This window comes from Capricornis sumatraensis, chromosome 13 (genome assembly GCF_032405125.1).
Source record: "Capricornis sumatraensis isolate serow.1 chromosome 13, serow.2, whole genome shotgun sequence".
Lineage (NCBI taxonomy): Eukaryota > Metazoa > Chordata > Mammalia > Artiodactyla > Bovidae > Capricornis > Capricornis sumatraensis.
Window position 1 is genome coordinate 65769770 of NC_091081.1, and position 9520 is coordinate 65779289.

The window sequence follows — 9520 nt, forward strand, 5'->3', positions numbered from 1 at the left end:
AATCTCACAGGCTACCAAGGTAATGCTCAAAATTCTCCAGATAGGCTTTAATGGTACATGGACTGAGAACTTCCAGATGTTCAAACTGAATTTAGAAAAGGCAGAGGAACCAGAGGTCAAACTGCTAACATCCACTGGATCATAGAAAAATCTAGAGAATACCAGAAAAACATCTATTTCTCCTTTATTGTCTATGCCAAAGCCTTTCACTGTGTGGATCATAACAAAGTGTGGAAATTGTTCAAGAGATGGAAATACCAGACCACTTTACCTGCCTCCTGAGAAATGTGTATGCAGATCAAGAAGCAACAGGTAGAACCAGACATGAACAATGAACTGGTTACAAATTGGGAAAGAACATCAAGGTCGTATATTGTCACCCTGCTTATTTAACTAATATGCAGAGTACATCATGCAAAATGCCAGGATGGATGAAGCACAAGCTGGAAACAAGTTTGTTTGCTGGGAGAAACATTAATGACCTCAGATATGCAAATGACACTACCCTTATGGCAGAGAGTGAGGAGGAACTGAAGAGCCCTCTTGATGAAAATGAAAGAGGAGAGTGAAAATGCTGGCTTAAAACTCAACATTCAAAAAATTAAGATCATGGCATTCAGTCCCATCACTTCATGGCAAATAAATGGGGAAACAGTGAGAGACTTTATTTTCTTGGGCTCCAAAATCACTGCAGTGATTGGTGACTGAGGTCATAAAATTAAAAACTTGCTCCCTGGGAGAAAAGTTATGACAAACCTAGACAGCATGTTAAAAAGAAGCAGAGACATTACTTTATCAACAAAGGTGCATATCCTCAAAGCTATGGTTTTTCCAGTAGTCGTGTATGGATGTGAGATTTGGACCATAAAGAAGGTTGAGCACTGAAGAATTGATGCTTTTGAACTGTGGTATTGGAGAAGAGTCTTGAGAGTCCCTTGGACTGCAAGGAGATCCAACCAGTCAACCCTAAAAGAAATGAATTGTGAATATTCATTGGAAAGACTGATGCAGAAGCTGAAGCTCCAATATTTTGGCAACCTGATGAGAAGAGCTGACTCATTAGAAAAGACCCTGATGCTGGGAAAGATTGAAGGTAGGAGCAGAAGGGGCAACAGAGGACGAAATGGTTGGATGGCATCACTTGCTCAGTGGGTATGAGTTTGAGCAATCTCCAGGAGATGGTGAAGGACAGGGAAGCCTGGCATGCTGCAGTCTCTGGAGTCGCAAAGATTCATACATGACTGAGCGTCTGAACAACAGCAACAACTGTAAGAAAACAATAATGCTTTTTATTTTCTCATAGCTAAAACTTTTGTGGACATAATTTATGATTTCTTAAGAGGAATGTGTGAAAATGAAAATCCTTCTCGCTATATGAGAATACTGAATTCCCATGCCTACACCAACTGGAAATTTATATAATAATGTAATGCATTATCAATACAATAAAATATTTACCAGTTTGACAAATGAAGATACCTCATTTTTAAAAAAAATAATTAATATATAATTGAATATATAAATACAAGATAAATACAAAGTAAAAATATGCAATGTGTAAAGTAGTTTATTGACTCTCACATGAGTTACATCATTTAAGCTTTATAAAACATTTGAGGAAACTGAAGTTCAAAGAGATACATTTTTAATTCAATTGGGTGACATCTCTAGTAAATGTCAAACTTGGAACTCAGACTTATGACTGCTCATATTTGAATCCCAGGCACTGAATCATTATGCTTTCTGAATATTTTAATGACTGATGACATTGAAAATTTTGTTATGATCATTACCCAAATACATTTTAACTTATGATTTGCTGTGTCTATTGACCATTTGAATATTTGAATTCTTATTGATTGGCAATACTTCTTATGCATGAAAATTAAGTTGCAGCAAATGTTACAAATGTACTATCCATTCTTTCATTTGCATTTTAAAGCAGTTAATGGTGCTTCCTGATATATAACCATTTTTGATTTTTCACATTGTCAAACCTAGTGCTGTATTTTCTGAAGGTGTACCTTTATGGTTATGATAGCAAAATTATACAAACATACTCCATATTTTCATTCTAGTAACTTTATGACTTAGCTTTCTACATTACATTATTTATCCAAAATTTATTCTGATATATAGCATGTCGCAATGACCTCATTTTAAGATAATTCCCCATCTGTTCTAACATATTACACTGAGTACATCATCTTTTCTCTTTTGTTCTTTTTATAGCTTTGTCTCTTCTAGTACCACTGATTTTTATTTGCTGTTTTTTTAAAATATATTGTGCTATCTACTAAGGAAAGTTGTATCTAATTAATAATTATTTCAAAATGTTTTTGTCCATATTCTACTCTTTGTCATCATTCCAGGTTGTTTTAAATATATTTATTAAATTATAAAAAAGTTCCCATAGCATTTTCATTAAAACTTTAAAACATATATTAATTTTGAAAGATTTGACAGCTTTAAACTAGGCAACTTTTATAAATACTACATACTTCATGCTATTTATACTTTCATCTTTCTTAACGAAATATTACCTTTTCCATTATACATGCAATGCCTGTTTCCTGCTAGGTTTATACTTTTGTCATGCTTACCATATTACTTAAGATATGTTCACTGCTTTTGTTTAAATAGATTATCTCATAAACTCATAACTCACATGTCTTAGTCTCTCTCTTTCTTTCCTTCCTTCTTCCTTACATTTTTCCATCTTATGCAATTTTCTTTGACGAAGAATCTAAAGACAATGGTTATTATTTATAACAACAAAACTTGCTTCTTTTTCTTGCCTTATTGAATTGCCTGAAGTCTTGTGTTACATGTTAATCTTGGGGCCTTTTTTTCCCAGCATTCTAATATGAGGAAAAACTTAACAATTCTACTCATAACCAGGTGGCACTAGTGGTAAAGAATCTGCCTGCCAAAGTAGGGGACTCAAAGGACCCAGGTTCGATCCACAGATTGGGAAGATCCCCTGAAGGAAGAAACGGCAACCCAAGCCAGTATTCTAGCCAGGAAAATCTGATGGACAGAGGAGACTGTCAGGGTACAGTTCATGGGGTTACAAAGAGTCAGACACAACTGAGCATGCACACAGGAAGGCAAGCACTCACAGGTTCATAAGCACATGTACAGTGCATGTGAGGTTGCTTCAGTCATGTCAGACTTTTTGTAGACATGGGAAACTATATGGTTATTTCTTAAAGCTTGACATGCAATTCCATAATTAAGTGCAACTTTCCTTTAGGCTTTCAGAGGTTTTATTAGTACCCTGCTTATAGTTCTGACAAAAGAATTTTTTTTCTCTTGATACTGAATGGGAGATGGCAAATAATTAATAGGTGAAAGGAAAGAACAGACAAGTAAGTTGGGAAATACATAGGACATTATATTTATGGTATTGATTATTGATGAAATGCCATTTAGTGGAAAATCCAAATTTATTAGTCCCTAGGCATACCTTGAATTTTAAATATAAGACATTACTAGCTTTCATTGACAATCATCACTACCATATGAATGACTTAACAACAACAACAAAAAAATACTTGTAGTATTTTTAAGAGTTTCTTTGCTTATTTCTACCACTATATATACCAAAATGCTCAAATTAGTGCAAGGGATCCCTGGTGGCTCAGATGGTAAAGAGTCTGCCTGCAATGTGGTGACCTGGGTTCAATCCTTGGTTTGGTAAGATCCCCTGGAGAAGGAAATGGCAACTCACTCCAGTATTCTGGCCTGGAAAATCCCATGGACAGGGTTGCCTAGTGGGCTACACTGCATAGGGTTGCAAAGACTCAAACATGGCTGAGCAACTTTTGGATACATACATACATTGAATATTAGTGATGACATCAGTACTTTTCTACTCCTTGTATATTTATTGAAAATCATTTCACACTTCATTCTATTTGATAGGACTAACTTCTGGCTTGAAATGGATATGCTTTATTATGTTAAGCATATGCTTTAATTTTTAGTAACTCCATACTGAAGATTTGTTGGGACTTACTATGATAACTGAAAGGATTTTTCTTCTTTAACCTACATATGTGATGCTAAGATTTTATAACATTCAATCATTATAGAATCCCTGAAACAGTGATATTAGGGCTAGGGAAGTATTTTTTAATGCTGGGATTGACACTAATTTTTTAAGAGCATTGCATTCCTAAACTTAAATAAAACTGAGCTCTGTTTTATTTGTGTACTCTGCTTTTAGACTTTGGCAGTGTTATGCAAGTCTTGAAAATAAATTGGAGAGGTTGCTCCACTGACTATGATAAGGTATTTAGTGCTATATTTGTCCTCCTACTGCAGACAGGTAGAAAAGAAACAAAACAAAACAACAAATAAACAAACATTTCCACACAGAATCACAGAGAGTGAAGAATTTTAATTCTTGAGAAGAAGAAAAAAGCCTGACATTCTGCTTGGAGGAAACTCCTGGACCTGAAGACCTGAGGGGCGAGCTCAAACAAAGCATGGTCATCACACTGAGTGGAGGAGGCAAAGATCAGAGCCTAAAAATGTTAAATATTATATATAAATATATATATAAATATAAATACACATATATTAATATAAATACTATATATTAGGGCTTCCCTGGTGGATCAGACGGTAAAGCGTCTGCCTGCAATGCAGGAGACCAGGGTTTGATCCCTGGGTTGGGAAGATCCCCTGGAGAAGGAAATGGCAACCCACTCCAGTATTCTTGCCTGGAAAATTCCATAGACTGAGGAGGCTGGTAGGCTACAGTCGATGGGATCGCAAAGAGTCGGACACGACTGAGCGATTTCACTTTCACTTTCACTATATATTAAGTACATATATATATGCAATCTAGGAAAATGATATCGATGAACCTATTTGTGGGGCTGGAATAGAGACACAGACATAGAGAGCAGACTTGTGGATGCAGTGGGGGAAGGGGAAGGTGGGACGAACTGAGAGAGTAGCATTGACGTCCATATATATACTGCTGCTGCTGCTGCTGCTGCTAAGTAGCTTCAGTCGTGTCCGACTCTGTGTGACCCCATAGACGGCAGCCCACCAGGCTCCTTTGTAAAATAAACAGCTAGCTGCTGCATAGCACAGGGAGCTCAGTTCCATGCTCTGTAATGACCTAGAGAGGTCATTTGGGGTGGGTAGGAAGGAATTCAAGAGAGAGGAGATAAATGTATACTTATAGCTGATTAACAATGTTGTACAACAGAAACCAATACAACATTGTAAAGCAATTACCCTTCAATAAAGTGTTGTGACAGATGGCATTTGTGGGTTAGTATCTAAAAGAATAAGAAATATACACCCTGGAGCTCTGTGACAACCTAGAGAAGTGGGATAGGGGTGAGGTAGGAGGGAGATTTAAGAGGGAGGGGATATGTACATATACATACATTTACGTAGGCTTCCCCTGTGGCTCAGAAGTAAAGATTCCACTCAGCCTGTAATGCAGAAGACACAGGTTCGATCCCTGGGTCAGGAAGATCCCCTGGAGGAGGGTAGCAACTCAGTTCAGTATTCTTGCCTGGAGAATCCTGTGGATAGAGGAACCTGTTGGTCACAAAGAATGGTACATGACTGAAGTGACCTTGCATGCATGCATACATGCACTTATGACTGATTCGAGTTGTATGGCAGAAACCAACGCAATACTGTAAAGTGATGATCCTCCAATTAAAAATAAAATACACACACATACACACACCAGAACCTATACAGAGAAAAAGCTGTGGAAACATGCACATGGCTATCTTTAACTTTTGTCAAACACCCAAGCTCCGTTTGGCTACTTTTGCCAAATACCAAAGGATACACCAAGCTATGCAAGAAACTACTAGAGAATGCATAAGCTGAGCAATCCTCAGAAGCAATACACTGCTGTTTGACAGCTGAGGTGCATGCATGCTCAGTCACTCAGTTGTGCCTGACTCTTTGTGAGCCTATGGACTGCAGCCTGCCAGACTCCTCTCTCCATGGAATTTTTCAGGCTAGGATACTGGAGTGGCTTGCCATTTCCTCCTCCAGGAGATCTTCCTGACCCAGGGGTAGAACCAGGGTCTCCTGCACTGTAGGCAGATTCTTTACACCAGAGTTGTCATGAATATGGGATTAGTTTAACCTCTTTGTCGGTCCTTTACTGAAAGCTTGGCATGCTCTCCAAGCTCTGTCCACTTTGGCTGATAGTTGATATTCCACCAGCCAGAATGGGGAGAGTTTGGTAAACATTCAGAACTTCCAGTAAAAGACACACAAGGAAAAACTTTATGGGATTAAACTAGTTCCATAGTCATGACAACTCTAGACTCATCATAACAAAACTTAAAAACAAACTTCACAAGGACCAACCTGATTCTAAAGTAACTTAACTCTCTACTGAAATAGCAACATTAACTGAGAACATAAACTAGATACTAAACAATGTTAGAATCAGTAGATTCAGTATGCAACCCCCAAAAATAACTAGATGTGTAAATGAAGCAGGAAAATTTGGCCAATAAATGGGAGAAAATAAATCTTAGAATGTGAGAGAAAATAGGATTAGCAGAAAAGGACATTGACACAATTTTGAAAGAGATGTGTAAAGTTTGAGAAGTTTCAACACATGACTTCAAGATTTACTATAAAGTTTCAATAAACAATATCATTGCATTCACATGAGGATAGATAAATAGATCAATGAAAAGTATTGGAGCTTCAGCATAGTCCTTCCAATGACTATTCAAGATTAGTTTCCTTTAAGATTGACTGGTTTGTTCTCCTTGCAGTCCAAGGAACTCTCAAGAGTCTTCTTCAACACCACAGTTCAAAAGCATCAACTTCTTGGCACTCAGTGTTCTTCATGGTCCACTCTCACATCCATACATGACTACTGGAAAACCCATTGATTTGATTATATGGATCTTTGACAGCAAAATAATGTCTCTTCTTTTTAACATGCTGTCTAGGTTTCCCATAGCTTTTCTTCTAAGGAGCAAGCATCTTTTAATGTCATGTGTGCAGTCACCATTTGCAGTGATTTTGGAGTCCAAGTAAATAGTCTTTCACTGTTTCCACTGTTTCTCCATCTATTTGCCATGAAGCGATGGGACCACATGTCATGATCTTAGTTTTTTAAATATTAGGTTTTAAGCTTCTTTTTACTCTCTTCTTTCACCTCCATCAAGAGGCTCTATAGTTCCTCTTCACTTTCTGCCATAAGGATGGTATCATCTGCATATCTGAGGTTGTTGGTATTCTCCTGGCAATTTTGATTCTAGCTTGTGCTTCATCCAGTCCAGCATTTTGCATGATGTACTCCGCATATTATGTTAAATGTGCAGGGTGACAATATGCTGTCTTGATGTACCCATTTCCAAATTTTGAACCAGTCTATTGTTCCATGTCTGGTTCTAACTGTTGTTTCTTGACCTGCATACAGGTTTCTCAGGAAGTAGGTAAGGTGGTTTGGTATTCCCATTTCTTGAAGAATTTTCCACAGTTTGCTGTGATTTGCAGTCAAAGGCTTTAGTGTAGTCAATGAAGCAGATGTAGATGTTTTTCTGGAATTCTCTTGCTTTTTCTGAGATCCAGTGGATTTTGGCAATTTGATCAGGGTTTCTCTGTCATTTCTAAATGCAGCTTATACGTCTGGAAGTTCTTGGTTCACGTGTTGTTGAAGCCTATCTTGGAGAACTTTGAGCATTACTTTGCTAGCATGTGAGAAAGTGCAACTGTGAGTTATTTTGAACATTCTTTGTTATTGCCTTTCTTTGGGATTGGAAGGAAAACTGACTCTGTCCCATGGCCACTGGCTGAGTTTTCCAAATTTGCTGGCATATTGAGTGTAGTACTTCAACAGCATAGAATTTGAAGTAGCTCAGCTGGAATTCCATCACCTCTACTAGCTTTATTCATTGTGATATCCCAAGATCCACTTGTCTTCGTATTCTAGGATATCTGGCTCTAGGTGAGTGATCACACCATTGTGGCTATCTGGGTCACGAAGATCTTTTTTTTTTTCGTATAATTCTTCTGTGTATTCTTGCCACCTTTTCTTAATATTTTTGCTTCTGTTAGATCCATACCATTTCTGTCCTTTATTGTGTCCATCTTTGCATGAAATGTTCCCTAAGTATCTCTGATTTTCTTGAAGAGATCTGCCGGGGTCCAGCCCTGGTGGATCCAGGGTGATTCAAAGGTGGGGGGACGGCATCGGCATCTTTGGAAAAATACATATTTAATTACAGATATAGAGAGAGATTAGAAATGGATAGTGCAGTAGGAGATAGTGTAGAAAAAGAGGCTGAATAACTTGGTCTACGTGGAATAGCATCCATGCTCCAGATGGGAATTCAGCGAGAAAAACAGGAGCAAGAAAGAAGCAACATGGGGGAATCAGTCTTTCCGGAAACTGATCCCATTTTCTTTATTTTTGGGTTTGCTTATATACCTTTTGTTACATATAGGGATGAATACAGAGTCACGCGGGGGTCAGCAGTCCTGACCTTTATCAAAATCAGGTGCTTCACATAAATGTAAAAAAAAAGGCCTTAGGGATATTACATCATCTTCTGGCCATGAGTGAGACCTGCTGACATTTTATGATCCTTTCTTTCTGATAACCAAAAAACTTATTTTTTCCAAGGGTGTTTTTTCTTAAACCAGGCACCACCCTCCAAATAAAGTTACATTCCTATAGGGTGAGGGTGTAGTGAGTTACAATCAAGAAAGGAATTTATTTAACCCAAGGTTAACATGATTAATCTTAAAGGTTGATACTTATTTCTCCTATATGCTAGTTATACTCATTATAAGGGCAGGGAACATGGAGATTTAGCAGCAAACATCAGCCCAACAAATGAAAATCCTTTCACCAATGTTCCCCTTAAGATCTATTTAGTCTTAAGATAGTGATAAAGTTACATTTTCACATAACAAGGACACAGTGATTTATAACAAAGTACAGTGATCTATTACAAAAGAGAAAATTCATTAACTCAAAAAGTCTAGTATTGCTAACCTTAAAAACTACTATATTTCCTTTTCTATAGTCCAAATACATTGATTAATATATTCCCAGGTGGCTAAGGATATGGAGGCCTGGCGGCAATCATTGACTCAACAAGAAGAAAAAGCCCTATGCTAATTAAGACTCTTAAAATACTCCAAAACTCTCTGTGCTGTTTATGGTTAAGAGGTAGTAAACAATCATGTGGCAGGAGTGTGGATAATCCCGTCACACAAGCTAGTCTGTCAGCAGAGAGGTTTGACCTGAGACATCCTTGTCCCACCCAGAGCAGGGAATTAGCAGCAATTATTGACACAACAAATGAAAAACCCTTCACCAATATAATTCCTAACCAACCCACTATACTAATAATTTCTAACTCCCCAAAAGAATTTGCCTTTAGTAAGTGTAAAACATCTCGTGCCTCTCAGATTGGGAGGCTGCAAACAATCACATGTGGCCGGACGAACCTATACAGGTGGGCTAGATAACCTTCAGAGGAGTCCGTGAGCTGAA